Source organism: Rhinopithecus roxellana, chromosome 20 (assembly GCF_007565055.1).
Source record: "Rhinopithecus roxellana isolate Shanxi Qingling chromosome 20, ASM756505v1, whole genome shotgun sequence".
Classification (NCBI taxonomy): domain Eukaryota; kingdom Metazoa; phylum Chordata; class Mammalia; order Primates; family Cercopithecidae; genus Rhinopithecus; species Rhinopithecus roxellana.
The window spans coordinates 19,572,513-19,587,444 of record NC_044568.1 but is presented as its reverse complement, the minus strand read 5'-3'; the positions used below and the strand labels follow the sequence as shown (position 1 = coordinate 19,587,444).

The 14,932-nt window shown below is 53.3% G+C and overlaps 1 long non-coding RNA gene across 2 annotated transcripts; it reads left to right on the top strand.

Annotated features, from left to right (window-relative positions):
• The first annotated feature begins 164 nt into the window (after positions 1-164).
• On the top strand, positions 165-12,804 carry LOC115895244. Of its 2 annotated transcripts, XR_004055446.1 has the most exons (3): positions 165-235; positions 10,781-11,018; positions 12,212-12,804. It is a non-coding gene; the product is annotated as an uncharacterized LOC115895244 (long non-coding RNA). The 2 variants fall into 2 exon arrangements; XR_004055445.1 differs by having other exon boundaries at positions 10,781-12,677.
• Positions 12,805-14,932: the final 2,128 nt, after the last annotated feature.

Here is a 14,932-nt window from a genome sequence, read left to right as displayed (position 1 = left end):
GCCACAGGATTGGCCCGTGAGAGCCCGGCAGCTCGCGCGCCGACCAATCAGCGGCGAGTCTGGCGCATGCATTTCCTCTCAGCCAATGGACGGGATCGGACGATGGGCCGCTGACGTGAGTCCGCCCCACCTCCTGAGCGTGGTCGCCAGGCCTGACGGGGTGGTGTCTGCGCAGGCGCGGTGTGCGCAGGTGCGTGGTGTCGGCGTCGGCGCTCCAGGGTCTGGGCGCTGCGAGGTGGGCGCTGTTGCCTTTGGGGGTTCGCGACTGTCTGCTGGTGCTGTGCGGGGTGTGCGGCAGCTGTGCGGGGGCCGTGGGGGGCTGTGCGAGGCGCTGTGCGGGGGCCGTGCGGGGGCCGTGGGGCGCTGTGCGGTTCTGAGGGGTGGGCGGGTCGCGCTGTGCCCTCCATGAAGCTCTCGGATGGCCCCGCTGGGTGTGGGGGTGCACACAGGCCGGAGGTCAGGCGCTGGAAGATGTGTCCCGAGATCCACTCTGAACCCTGCAGCCAAGGGCACCCTGTCCCGCGCCCACAGCCTTTTCCGCGGCCGTAGCCTGGGCCAGGGTCCCCGCATGGGACTCGCACGAAAGACCCCGGGGCGGGAAAGCCCTGCAGCCCAGAGCTGGATGCAGCCTGCATTGAGGTGGGCGTCTCAGGTACCCCCGCTAAGGCCCTGCAGGAGCAAAGCCTGGGACTGGGTTGTGGCGCTTGTGTGTGCATTGACTGCTCTTGTAAAACATACGTGAAACACTGAAGCGTGCGTTTCCCTGCCATTCAGTCCAATCATGTGCCACACCCCCACTATTTCTAGAGTTTTCTCATCCCAAACAGAAACTCTGTCCCCTTTAAACAGTAACTTCCCATTTTCCCCTTCCCCTTTTCCCCTTCCCCTTTTAAAATTTTACTTTCAGTTTTTAAATAGCCCAGATTGGCGGGGCGCGGTGGCTCACACCTGTAATTCCAGCACTTTGGGAGGCCGAGTTGGGCGGATCACGAGGTCAGGAGTTTGAGACCAGCCTGGCCAACATGGTGAAACCCCGTCTCTACTAAAAATACAGTAATTAGGTGGGCGTGGTGGTGCACGCCTGTAATCCCAGCTAGTGGGGAGGCTGAGGCAGGACAATTGCTTGAACCCAGGAGGTGGAAGTTGCAGTGAGCCGAGGTGGTGCTACTGTACTCCAGCCAGGGCGACAGATGTCAGAAAATACGGGACAGTGCAGTGTGAAATGTCCCCTTTGCCTGGCCACCTAGTTCTATGACCAGAACCACCATACTTCTTTCTTTATTTATTCCTTATTTTTTTCTAGAAATAGGGTCTCTGTTGCCCAGGCTGGAGGGCAGTGGTACGATCAAAGCTTCATGTAGCCTCGACCTTCTGGCTTAAGGGATCCTCCCACCTCTGCTTCCTCAGTAGTTGGGACTGTGGGTACACACCACCATGCCTGGCTAATTTTTTTCTTAATTTTTTGTAGAGATGTTGGGGGGGGTCTTGCTATGTGGTCAAGACTGATTTGAACTCCTGGCCTCAGGGGACCCTCCCATCTCAGTCTCCCAAAGTAGTGGGATTAGGGTTGAGCCACTCCACCTGGCCTGTCAATTCTTGGTGTATTTTTTCCTTGACGTGCATAGTACAAGCACATAGCGTGTTCTCCCACCTTGCTTTTTCTACTTACGTGCTTCTTAGAGATCATCCCAATTTAGTAAAAAGCTTCCTTGTTGTTGTCTAAATATACCTGGTCTGTCCTGATGGACAGTTGGGTTGTTACTGTAAACGGTGCTTTCCCACATTGTTTGCACACATGTATTTCTGCAGGAGAAATTCCTGGGAAGTGGAATTGCTGGGCCAAGTAGGATGTGCCTGAGTACTTTTGATAGCTGTTGGCAAGTCGCCCTTTGTGGAAGTCAATTGATTACTCAGGTCTCTCTGTGGAAGTCTGAGAGTGCCTGCACGCCTGCACCGGCACAGTGGGTCATCTGTCAGAGTGAGACACTGGTGTCTCACTGTTTTCTATTTGCATTTCAGATGGTGGTTATTTTTAATTTCTCTTGCAATCACAGCCACTTTTCTGTTTTATGCAAAGCCACTAAATCCTGTTGAAGAGCTGATGTGGACTGTTTGGACCTATGGTCAGGGTGTATTCACTCAGCTACTCAGAGAGAGTGGGGCTTCCGGTCACCTCCTTCCTTGTGTCACAGCTATGATGAAAAAGAAGACACAGGCCTGGTGCTTTGGGAGGCCAAGGAGGGAAGATTGCTTAAGTCCAGTAGAAAAAAACAGTTTATTTTTGTTTAGAAACAGGGTCTCACTCTGTTGTCCAGGCTGGAGTGCGGTGGCACCATCAGCTTACAGTAGCCTCAGCCTCCTGGGCTCAGGTGATCCTCCCACTTGAGCCTCCCGAGTGGCTGTGATACAGGCGCATGCCACCACTCCTGACTGATGTTTATTTTTTATTTTGTAGAGATGGAAGTGTTACTCTATTGCCCAGGCTGCTCTTTTTTTTTTTTTGAGACAGAGTCTCACAGTGTCACCCAGGCTGGAGTGCAGTGGGGCAGTCACAGCTCCCTCCTCCTCCTGCCTCCTGGTTTCAAGTGATTCTCGTGCCTCAGCCTCCGAGTAGCTGGGATTACAAGTGTGCACCAGCAGACCCGGCAAATTTATGTATTTTTAGTAGAGACAGGGTTTCGCCATGTTTTCCAGGCTGGTCTCAAACTCCTGGCCTCAAGTGATATGCCTGCCTTGGCCTCCCAAAGCACTGGGATTACAGGCATGAGCCACCACACCTGGCAGTTTTGTTCTTTTTTTTTAAATTATTATTTTTTATTTTTTGAGACGGAGTCTTGCTCTGTCAGTCACCCAGGCTGGAGTGCAGTGGCGCGATCTCAGCTCACTGCAACCTCCACCTCCAGGGTTCACGCCATTCTCCTGCCTTAGCCTCCCGAGTAGCTGGGACTACAGGCGCCCACCACCACGACCGGCTACTTTTTTTTTGTATTTTTAGTAGAGACGGGGTTTCACCGTGTTAGCCAGGATGGTCTCTATCTGACCTTGTGATCCGCCTGCCTTGGTCTCCCAAAGTGCCGGGATTACCTTCTTATTCTATTGCTCCCTCAGCATTGCTTGTTTTCATTATTAAAATTATCTAAGTCCTACTCACAGTTGAGCCGTATAGCGATGGGTGCCGACAGTGTGCTTGTGGGCAGACTCCCTTATTTAGCTGAGAACCTAGGATGAATGACCTCACTGAAAGATGTCAGACATAGATCCCCACACTGACTCCTGGATCAGGAGATCCAGGCTCTCCTGAACCTCAACCTATATGTGTGTCAAAAATAGGCCAGGCATGATGGTTCATGCCTGTAAGCCCAGCAGCACTTGGGATTTGGGAGGACTGCTTGAGGCCAGGAGTTCAAGACCAGTCTGGGCGACATAGTGAGACTCCACCATCTCTACAAAAAGGAATTTTTTTTTTTTTTTTTTTTGAGACAGAGTCTTATTCCGTTGCCCAGGCTGGAGTGCAGTGGCGCGATCTCGACTCACTGCAACCTCTGCCTCCCGGGCTCAAGTGATTCTCCTGCCTCAGCCTCCCAAGTGGCTGGGACTACAGGTGTGTACCACCACGCCTGGCTAATTTTTTTTTATTTTTAGTAGAGACGGGGTTTCACCATGTTAGCCAGGATGGTCATGGTCTTCATCTCCTGATCTCATGATCCACCTGCCTCGGCCTCCCAAAGTGCTGAGATTACAGATGTGAGCCACTGTGCCTGGCGTACAAAAAATTTTTTTGAAAATGACCTGGCTGTAGTGGTGCACACCTGTAGTCCCAGCTACTAGAGAGGCTAAAGCAACATGATCACTTGAGCCCAGGAGTTCAAAGCTTCAGTGAGCTCTGATCACACCACTGCATTTTAGCCACAGGACATGGGTGCTCTGCTAAATATGGTATGAGTAGGCTGTGTGTGACCCTGATTCATAAGGAGAGGGTCTGGGAGGTGGATGAGAAGCCATGCAACTGGAGGGGAAGCCCAGCCAGGCCTGAGCATGCCCTGCCTGGCTCCAGGCCTGCAGCCCTGGGGGTTTGGCCTGGACAGGCCAGCAGAGGGGCCCCGAGCGCAGCCTGCACAGTGTCCTACTGCTGATCCCCTGGGCATCCTGCTTCCTGGCGCTTCCTGTCCTTTCCCTGAGCCCAGGCATCTGGGACTTTAAAAAGTCAGAAAGTGACTGGAAAGGAAGGCGTGTGTCTAGCTCGCTCTGTATCTGCCTTGCATTTGGGAGGTCTTCAGTGGAAACGTTTTTCTGGAAGCAGCAAATGTGAAACAGCATCAAGCCAGGCGATTGGAGAGGTGAAAAAGAAGTGAGGACTCGGGGAATAAGGGCATTTTAAAAATAAAAATTTAAATAAATAAAAAAAAGACAAGGAAATGTTTATTCCAGAGGGGTTTACAATACGATACTTTTTTTTTTTTTTTTTTTAACTTTTATTTTAGGTTTTGGGTACATTTGAAGGTTTGCTACATAAATAAACACATGTCACGGGGGCTGGTTGTAAAGATTATTTCATCACTCAGGTACAAAGCCCAGTACCCAAAAGTTGTCTTTTCTGCTCCTCTCCCTCCTCCTGCCCTCGCCCCTCAAGTGGACCCCTGTGTCTGTTGTTTCCTTGTGTTCATAAGTTCTTATCATTTAGCTCCCACTTATAAGTGAGAAGATACAGTATTTGATTTTCCATTCCTGTGTTAGATACTTACTTTTATTTTTCATTTATTTGTTTTGAGACAGGGTCTCACTCTGTTGCCCAGACTAGAATGCAGCGGCAAGATCACAGCTCACTGCAAACTTGACCTCCTGCGTTCAAGCTATCCTCCTGCCTTTGCCTACTAAAGTACTGGGATTATAGACTTAGCCACCACACCCAACTAATTGTTTAATTTTTTGTTTTTTGTAGAAACAGGGTCTTACCATGTGGCCCAGGCTTGTCTTAAACTCCTGGGCTCAAGTCATCCTCCCACCTCGGCCTCCCAAAGTGCTGGGATTACAGGCATGAGCCACCACGCCCAGCCTTCTCTTCTCCTCTAAACAGGAGTCATTAGAGAAACCTGGCTTCCCCACAGGACTGCTTGAGTCCAGATCTCAGTCCACTATCTTCCTGCAGCTCCTCCCACCAGATCACCCCACACACGGGCCCCAATATAAAAAGCAGTGCCATATTTGCTGTCCTGGTCAGATACTCTACTCTGACTTCAAAGTCAAAGGGGCCGGTCGCGTTGGCTCACGCCTGTAATCTCAGCACTTCGGGAGGCTGAGGGGGGCGAATCACTTGAGTTCAGGAGTTCAAAACCAGCCTGGCCAACATGGTGAAACCCTGCCTCGACTAAAAGCACAAAAATTAGCTGGGTGTGTTGACATGCACCTGTAGTCCTAGGTACTCGGGAGGCTGAGGCAGGAGAATGGCCTGAACCTGGGAGACAGAGGCTGCAGTGAGCTGAGATTGCTCCACTGTACTCCAGCCTGGGTGACAGAGGGAGACTCCATCTCAAAAGAAAAAAAAAAGAAGCCAGTTGCGGTGGCTCACACTTATAATCCCAGCACTTTGGGAGGCTGAAGCGTGCAAATCACCTGAGGTCAGGAGTTCAAGACCAGCCTAGCCAACATGGCAAAACCCCATCTCTACTAAAAAAATACAAAAATTAGCTGGGTGTGGTGGCATGTATCTGTAATCCCAGCTACTTGGGAGGCTGAGGCAGGAGAATCGCTTGAACCCAGAGGTGGAGGTTGCAGTAAGCCGAGATTGCACCACCGCACTCCAGCCTGGGCAACAGAGCGAGACTCTGTCTCACAAAACAAAAAAAAGTGAAAGGAAATCTCAGAATATCTTACCGAGTGACAATGTAGAGACAAAAATGACAGACTCTGGCTGGGTGCGGTGGCTCTTGTCTGTAATCCCAGCACTTTGGGAGGCCAAGGAGCACAGATCACTTGAGGTCAGGAGTTCGAGAGCAGCCTGGCCAACATGGCAAAACCCCATCTCTGGCCAGGCGCGGTGGCTCAAGCCTGTAATCCCAGCACTTTGGGAGGCCGAGACGGGCGGATCACGAGGTCAGGAGATCGAGACCATCCTGGCTAACACAGTGAAACTCCGTCTCTACTAAAAAAAACACACAAAAAAACTAGCCGGGCGTGGTGGTGGGCGCCTGTAGTCCCAGCTACTCGGGAGGCTGAGGCAGGAGAATGGCGTAAACCCGGGAGGCGGAGCTTGCAGTGAGCTGAGATCCGGCCACTGCACTCCAGCCTGGGCGACAGAGCGAGACTCTGTCTCAAAAAAACAAACAAACAAAAAAAACCATCTCTACTAAAAATGCAAAAATTAGCCATGTATAGCGGTACATGCCTGCAGTCTCAGCTACTTGGGAGACTGAGGCAGGAGAGTCAGTTGAACCTGGGAGGTGGACTTTGCGGTGAGCCGAGATCACACTACTGCACTCCAACCTGGGCAACAGAATGAGACTCCATCTTTAAATAAATAAATAAATAAATAATAAAATTACAGACTCTGGGTCTAAATTGCCTGAGTTTAAAGAACAGCTCTGCTACAGATTCACTGCGTGAGTTCAGGCAAGCTACTTAACCTCTCTGTGCCCGTTTCCTTACCTGTGGGGATAAGGATGGTTTCTTGTAGATGGTAAAGCCCTTTGAAGGAGCCGACCCATGTTTATCTGCAGGGAGTGGTGTTATTGGCCCCCCAGAGAAGCTCTTGGGTGAGTGTGGTCATCTTTCAGAAGAAACAGAATGTGTATTTGGTTAAATCAGTGAGTAAATACAGATTCTTCTGTAGCTTCCAGTTTTCCAAACCAGGAGCTGCACATACACCCTCGTTTACTGTATGCATGTGGCCGGAAACCTGGCCAGCTGGACTGGTGGCTCAAATGGCCCTGCCGTCCTTGTGCTCGAGCCACTCACCTTGGAAAGTATTTCCCTTCAGGGACACAAGCATCCAGCTCACTCGTTTTCCAGCTTGCTTTTCTGCACCATGGTGATCCTGGGTGGGAGTATCTGGGGCTTGATTTGTGCTGCCTGGGTGGACAGAGAGGCAGCATCACCCAAGCCTCCCGAGGCTGATAATGGGATTAAATTGGTTGCAAAAGAACAAACAGATCCATTTCCAGAGCAGGGGAACAAATCGTTATTGACCCTCCTTGGAAATTAGTATTAGCCAAAATCAGCCAGGCGTGGTGGCGGGCACCTGTGGTCGCAGCTACTCGGGAGGCTGAGGCAGGAGAATGACATGAACCCAGGAGGCGGAGCTTGCAATGAGCCGAGATCCGGCCACTGCACTCCAGCCTGGGCGACAGAGCAAGACTCCATCTCAGAAAATATATATAAAGAAATAAATAGAAATTAGTATTGGCTGGGTGCTCACACCTGTAATCCCAGTACTTGGGAGGCCAAGGTGGGCGGATCACGAGGTCAGGAGTTCGAGACCAGCCTGGCCAACATGGTGAAACCCCGTCTCTACTAAAAATACAAAAATTAGCTGGGCATGGTGGTGGGTGGCTGTAGTCCCAGCTACTCGGGAGGCTGAGGCAGGAGAATCGCTTTAACCCAGGAGTCGGAGATTACAGTGAGCTGGGATTGTACCACTGCCCTCCAGCCTGGGTGACAGAGAGAGACTCTGTCTCAAAAAAAATGAAAATTAAAAAATAGTATCAGCCAGGGACAGGGGCACACATCTGTGATCCCAGCACTTGGGAAGGCCAAGGCAGGAGGATTGCTTGAACTCAGGAGTTCAAGACCAGCCTGGACAACATAGTGAGACCCTGTCTCTATAAAAAATTATCTAGGGGTGTGACACACACCCAACTACTTACGAGGCTGAGGCAGGAGGATTGCTTGAGCCCAGGAGGTTGAGGCTTCAGTGAGCCCTGATTGCACCACTGCTCTGCAGCCTGGGCAACAGAGCATAATCCTGTCTCAAAAGAAAAAGGAGAGAAGAAAATACAAGAAATGAAATTAGACTAGGGGTATGGTGTAGCGCACACCTGTAATCCTTGCACTTTGGGAGGCCGAGGCCAGCAGAATCCTTGCGCTCAGGAGTTTGAGACCAGCCTGGGCAACAAGATGAGACCCAGTATCTACAAAAAAAAAAAACAAGATATTAGCTGGGCCGGGTGGTGTGCATCTGTAGTCCCAGCTACTCGGGAGGCTGTGGGAGGATCCCTTGAGCCTGGGAGATCAAGGCTACAGTGAGCCAAGATTGTGCCACTGCACTCCAGCCGGGGTGACAGAAAGACCCTGTCTCATAAAAGCAAAAACTTGTTTAAAAGTTTGTCTGAATCTTTTTCACATCTGGTGTGGCAGGTGTGGATAGTTGGGCCCTCCTGGGGGCCTCTGCGTGATGTCGTTTGGTTGATGCATTTGGAGAGAATCTGCTCTCCAGACCTGCAGGGGCAACATGCTTTCCTGGCCTCTTCAGATCAGGGTGGCTTTTCTTGGGTGCTGCACCAAAACTCCCGCACTGGTCTTTGTTCAAGGTGAGCCGCAAGGTGGAATCCGAGGCCCACCCATTAGTAAGAGTTTCCTCCTGATATCCCTGGAATCTACTGGTCTGTCTCACTTTGGCCTTTGACCCAGGCAGGGGATCCTGACATCCACATCGGTCATTCGGACGGCTTTGGGTTCAGTTCACTGCCTCACCCGGGGCTTCCAGATATTGACCTGCTTCATTTGACAGTATCAGGAAATCACTTTCCCCTGAGAAAGTGAGCATGGGAAGCTGTCAGGCTTTTAGTGGAAGATGAAAGTTTCCAAATTTTCTTTTTCATTAGACTGTGTAAGTTTTACCATTGGCGGTAAGTTCTGTCCGTTGTTCCCTTTGAAGTGGTGGGCTCACCTCGTTCCTGCCAAGACCCAGGGCCATGTTCTCACAGTGCTGCCATCTTTCCTCTGTGTGAGCGTGTGCTCTGCGGAGAGCGGACCTCGGCATGTGTGGGGCTGTGTGCACTGCCATTGGGTCCCTCCACACAAGCCGCCGTGGACCCAGGGCTGAGCTGTGACCATGAGGGCCATCCCAGAACTGTGATTGTTTCCTGAGATGTGGGGGATGTGCCAGCACTCACATGGCTGTGGCTGCTTTTGCACCATTGGTGCCTGTGCCAAACAGGAGAGCAGCTCTGCCCAGCAGAAGCCACTTAGAGGGTCTCAAGGGGTCTGCAGACCACCTGTCAGAACAACTTGTTCTGCGACGAGGAGACTCCACCGTGCCGAGCAGAGCCCAGCTGGGATGCGGTGGGTAGAGGGGGCACCATGTCCACAACAGCTCAGAATTGATGCTCGGTGGACGGACGGCAACAGGACCAGGACCTGCTGGCTGGGCTGTGTCTCCATTTCAGCCCGTCTTTTGACCAACATAGAACAGCTGAGTTTCACAAGGGCCTTGTGCAGATGAGAAGTCCCTGTGACCTCAGTGCCCACCTTCTCTCGCCTCTCAGCTTCGTTTCTGAAGTTTCCTGGGTCTCCCCGCTGCCTGTTCCCAGGGGAAGGGAAAAGGAGCTGGTATTTGGGGCTGGATAAGCAACACTGCAGTGATCTGCATCTTCCTACGGATGTCTCACAGGCTCACCCTCACGCAGAGAACAAGCGCAGAGAAGGGGAGGGGAAGGGAGGGAGGGAGAAGCAGGGCAGCTGCTGAAGAGAAGGGCCTGCTTTAAGATTCCCAGATTCCCAGGCGCGGTGGCTCAAGCCTGTAATCCCAGCACTTTGGGAGGCCGAGACGGGCGGATCACGAGGTCAGGAGATCGAGACCATCCTGGCGAACACGGTGAAACCCCGTCTCTACTAAAAATAGAAAAAACTAGCCGGGCAACGTGGCGGGCGCCTGTAGTCCCAGCTACTCGGGAGGCTGAGGCAGGAGAATGGCGTGAACCCGGGAGGTGGAGCTTGCAGTAAGCTGAGATCCAGCCACTGCACTCCAGCCTGGGCCGCAGACTCCGCCTCAAAAAAAAAAAAAATTCCCGGATTTGGCCTTGGGGGGTTTCTGGGAAGGAGCTGGGGGTGGCAGTGCTGACTGACATCCTGTGGGAAGGTGGCCCGACGTTTCCTTGGGATTCCCAGAGATGGCATATGACCCCTGGCAAGATGGGAGGCATCTATCTACCCTCTTAGGCTGGGCCCTGGGTCTGAAACTCTGCCACCTTTGCCCATTCGCGTGATACAGCTCTACCCAACCCCGGGGCAGGTGCTAAGCAGCTCTCAGGCAGTGCCGTGGGCTGGGCCAGGGATGGCTGCGAAGACAGACTCACTGCAGCCAGAACCTGGCGTCCAGAAATAGAGATCCTAAGAGGAGTCAAAGCTGAGGGTGTTCCTTAGGTTGGCAGTTTTATTTTGGGTGTCCTAAATGTCTTTGGTTTTTCTTTTTCTTTCTTTTTTTTTTTTTTTAGACAGGGTCTCGCTCTGTCACCCAGGCTGGTATGCAGTGGGGCGATCTCAGCTCACTGTAACCTCCGCCTCCCAGGTTCAAGTGATCCTCCTGCCTCAGCCTCCTGAGTAGCTGGGATTGCAGGCACCCGCCACGCCTGGCTAATTTTTGTATTTGTAGTAGAGATGGGGTTTCACCATGTTGGCCAGGCTAGTCTGAAACTCCTGGCCTCAGATGATCCACCCACCTCAGCCTCCCAAAATGCTGAGATTACAGATATGAGCCGCCACACCCACCCAGCCTTTGGTTTTTTATGGTTTACTTGGAGTTCTCTTTAATTCTGACATAGAAGTTCGCATGATCCCTCTTTCATAGATGAAGAAACCAAGGCTTTGTGACTAACTCAACCCTGCAAGAACAAAACTGGCATCAGAGCACCTTGCTCCTGGGTCTGGCAAGAATGCCTCTTGCTTGCTGAGAGGCCCACAGATTGATCTGGCTCAAGAGTGGGAGATGGGAGGTGACCAGGTCTGTGCCAGCCTCTCTCTGAGCTCCTCCGAGTCGTGGCAGCTGAGGTGCTCCTCCGGGAATGTTCTGCCATCCACGAGGTCGGGTAGGCCTGGAAGCTTTTGTTCCATTGAACTCTGCCAGGGAGCTATACTTAGCCACGAGAGTGGAGCCGGGAGTGGGTTCTCTGAATATACATAGTAACAAGCAGGCTATTTTCAAACACCTAGAGAACCCCCCTGATTATTCTGGGCCAAAATGATATTTATAGGATGCTCTGGGCTCTTGGACATGAAGAAAATAACCTTAGCGCCTTTTGGCGTTCGGGATAAATTTCTTTCAACAGGGAGTGGGGAGAGGGACCCAGTCACCCAGAGGCCCGCTGTCCCTCAACACCTGTTTCTAGGAGGCCAGGCGTCCTCTTTGCTTTTACACTATGAGTCAGAGAACAGCGAGAGGCACGCAGGGCCACTAATTTTCCTTCCTGCACACCCTGGTGTGGGTCCTGTCTGAGGCCTGCCGTGTGCTGTCAGGGGAGACGTCATCAGGGGACTTTTCCTGCTGTGAGGAGGGTGCAGCCCCCACCTTTCAGAGCTTGGGACACCCTCTTCCTCTTGTCCAGGATCCTCAGGGATTTCCTAGGCTTGCAGTCTCACCCAGGCATCTCTGGGCCGTAACTGAAACACCCGCTTCCAGTGTGCTCAGGTCCTGCAGCCTCCTGTCCATCCTTGCCCCGCCTCCCGCCCGGGAGAAAGACTCTGACGGTACCCCTGGAAGAGGGAGGAGAGTGGATGTGACGAGTGAAGGTTCGGGTGGGGAAAGGAAGGCCTGAGTCCTGGGAGGAATAACTCGCCAGGCCCCGAGCCCCCGGAGACTGTGAGCAAGGCCGAGACGCCCCCTTCCTGCTGCTCAAGCTGCAGGTGTTGGAGAGGGCTCTAGAAGCTCAGATTTTAAGTGACCACCCCAGGTTAACCTGGGCATGGTCAGGCAGAACAAGGAGGAGAGGCCAGCAGTGAAGGGCGGGACTGGTGGGCAGTGGCTGGGGGTGTCCTGGTGGGGCTGCCTCGGACTTGGGCCGGACCTGTCCTAAGTGGAGTGGCTCCTCCATTCTTTACACCCCAGGCCCCCAGCAGGTGCCCTGCCTTTCCTCTGCCCCTCTCTCTGCCAACCTGTTCTCTCCCTCCCAGCCCCTGCCCGCCCAGATATAAATATAAGAGCATTTTCCATGGGCTGAGACAGAAGGGAAAACATTCAGCTTTATTTTCGGCTTCTGAAATTCCTGTCCTTCATTCCCAACAGGTGCAGTCGCCTCATTTAGATATTGGGACCCAGAAATAGAACACGATTTACAATATAGCTTCCTTTAGGGATCTGGATGCTAAAAAAAAAAAAAAAAAAAAAAAAAAAAAAAAGGCCTCCTATGAGATGTCGAGACCTAACAGCTTAACAGAAACCGTGGTTGGAGCTCTTGTCTTTTTCCAGGCCGGTGGAGACCCTCACCCCTGGCAGCCTGACCGTGAAGCAGAGGAGGCAAGAGCTCCGGGAGACGGGAGGGAGGGAGGGGGCCCTGGAAGACAGGCTTCTAACCCTACTCCTCCTCAAGACCCAGGTGCTGGCCTGTCCCCTGCCTTTGCCCTGATGGGGATGAGGGAGGGGAGATGGGTCAGGAAACAGCCGTGACCGTTGGGGAAGGTGACTTGGATGCAACCTTTGAAGGAGATGCTTCTAGTAAACCCCATCGGTTAAGACCAGCTGCCCCCCGTGATCCTTTGTGTGTGTTTTTGGTTTTGCACAGGGTCTCGGTCTGTCATCCAAGCTGAGTGCAGTGGTATGATCTTGGCTCACTGCAACCTCTACCTCTTGGGCACAAGCAGTCCTCCTGCCTCAGCCTCCGGAATAGCTCAGACTACAGGGGTGTGCCACCACACCCAGCTCATTTTTTGTATTTTTAGTAGAGACAGACTTTTGCCATGTTGCCCAGGCTGGTCTCAAACTCCTGGGCTCAAGTGATCCACCTGCCTTCGCCTCCCACAGGGCTGGGATTACAGGTGTGAACCCCCATGCCCTGCCCTCATGATCCTTTGTAGACTGAGGGAAAGAAGAAGAGGGTGAGGCCCCCCTCTCCTCAGCACTGAGTGCAGGGACTCTCAAGGCAACTCTTGGCAAAGCCCTGTGTTCCCATTGGCTGTTTAGGTGGAATGGCGTCCCCCACTTCCATACGTTGAAGTCCTAATTCTCAGGCCCCCCGAATGTGACTGTATTTGGAAATAGAGGCTTTGCAGATGTCATGAGTTGAGATGGGGGCCTCCTGGAGCAGGGCAACATGACTGTGTCCTCATAAGAGGAGAGACAGAAACGCACACACACCAGGGAGATGCCATGGGAAGCCAAAGCCACCAGAAAGCCTGGAACAGCCCCGCCCTCACAGCCTCCGAAGGAACCAGCCGTGCCGACACCTGGATCTGGGACTTCCAGCCTCCAGAACCGGGGCAGAATGAAACTCTGTTGTTTCAGCCACTCAGGCTGGGGGCCTTTGTTATGGCAGCTGAGTGGGTGCCTCCCTCTCTGGGGACGGCCAATCCCTGTGGGGGAGGCAGTAGTCCTGGTCCAGGAATGTGAGAGAGGCTTTCTCAGTGTCTTCACTCCTTCAGCTCACATGGAGGCTGGCAGCAGCTGCAGCCCGAGCTCTCCTGGGGAGTCTGTTTATTCAGGGTCACCCTTGGTCCAGAGGAGCCCAAAGTCTAAGTCAAGTTTCCTCTGGGATGTGCCCAAGGCTCCTCAAACAGGTGTCGTCAAACCATCTGCCCAAGGGCCTGTTAGCACCTGGCAAGTGTTAGCCAGGCTGATCTGCCACGGGCTGCCCTGAGTGGGGCTCTCGCTGCCCAGGTTGGGACTGGAGCAGCTAAGTGGCTGAGCAACAAGGTGCTTTGTGTGTAGTCCCTGTGAGCCCTCCTGAATATTCTCACGGACAGATGGATGGACAGGAGGCTCAGCGGACTCTGGGGAGCAAGGGGAGCCGTTGCCGCTCTCCAGTTGGCTCCATTCCAGGACCAGATCAATGATGCCTTCCTGGCTGGAGCCAGAAGCAGAGCAGCTGACAACGGGCCAACCCTCCTGAGGAACAGGTATCCCCCAGAAACCTCCTCCACTGTCCTCATCAGTGAAGGCGTCAGGGACTAGGAGCGGCCTCCTCGCTCCTTCCTGGACGCTGCCCCTGGGGTTGAGCTGACAACAGGCCAACCCTCCTGAGGAACAGGTGTCCCCTCCAGAAACCTCCACTGTCCTCGTCAGCGGGTGTACCCCCCAGAAACCTCCTCCACTGTCCTCGTCAGCAGGTGTCCCCCTCCCAGAAACCTCCATCCACTGTCCTCGTCAGTGAAGGCATCAGGGACTAGGAGCAGCCTCCTCACTCCTTCCTGGACGCTGCCCCTGGGGTTGAGCTGGAGAGGTTGAGACATGCTGGGAAGAGGAGGACCAGCCCAGTGGGTGGCCACCCAGCAGCTTGGCGGTGAGAAGAGGCCATGTGTAAGAAGGAAATGCCACCATCCCACTGTACGGTGGAAGCAGGATTCTGGGGATGGGGGTGTTGGGTGTAGACAACCATGCCAATTTGGCACAGTGTCTCAGCAGAGCAGGGCAAGGATCTGGGACTTGACAGATGCCCCAGGTACCACGGGTGGACAGAGGCTCAGACCTTGTGCAAGATAGCAGTAATCACGTCAGACCCTCGAAGCGTGTGAGGGCTGCAGCAGGAGCCCTGAGTCCTCTCTTCTGACCAGGCAGCAGGGAGGACTCACTGCCCCCAGCCGCACAACACCTGCCCTGGCCTTGGTCTTGGCCCGAGCTAGAGCCTCTCGGCCGTTCCTCTGTGCCATGGGATAGGCAGCTGGGAGGACTCGCTGCCCCCAGCTGCACACCACCTGCCCTGGCCTTGGTCTCGGCCTTCTACCCAGCACAAGCTGGAGCCTCTCGGCCGTTCCTCTGTGCCATGGGATGCTCTCCCACTTCTGTGCTGGCTTC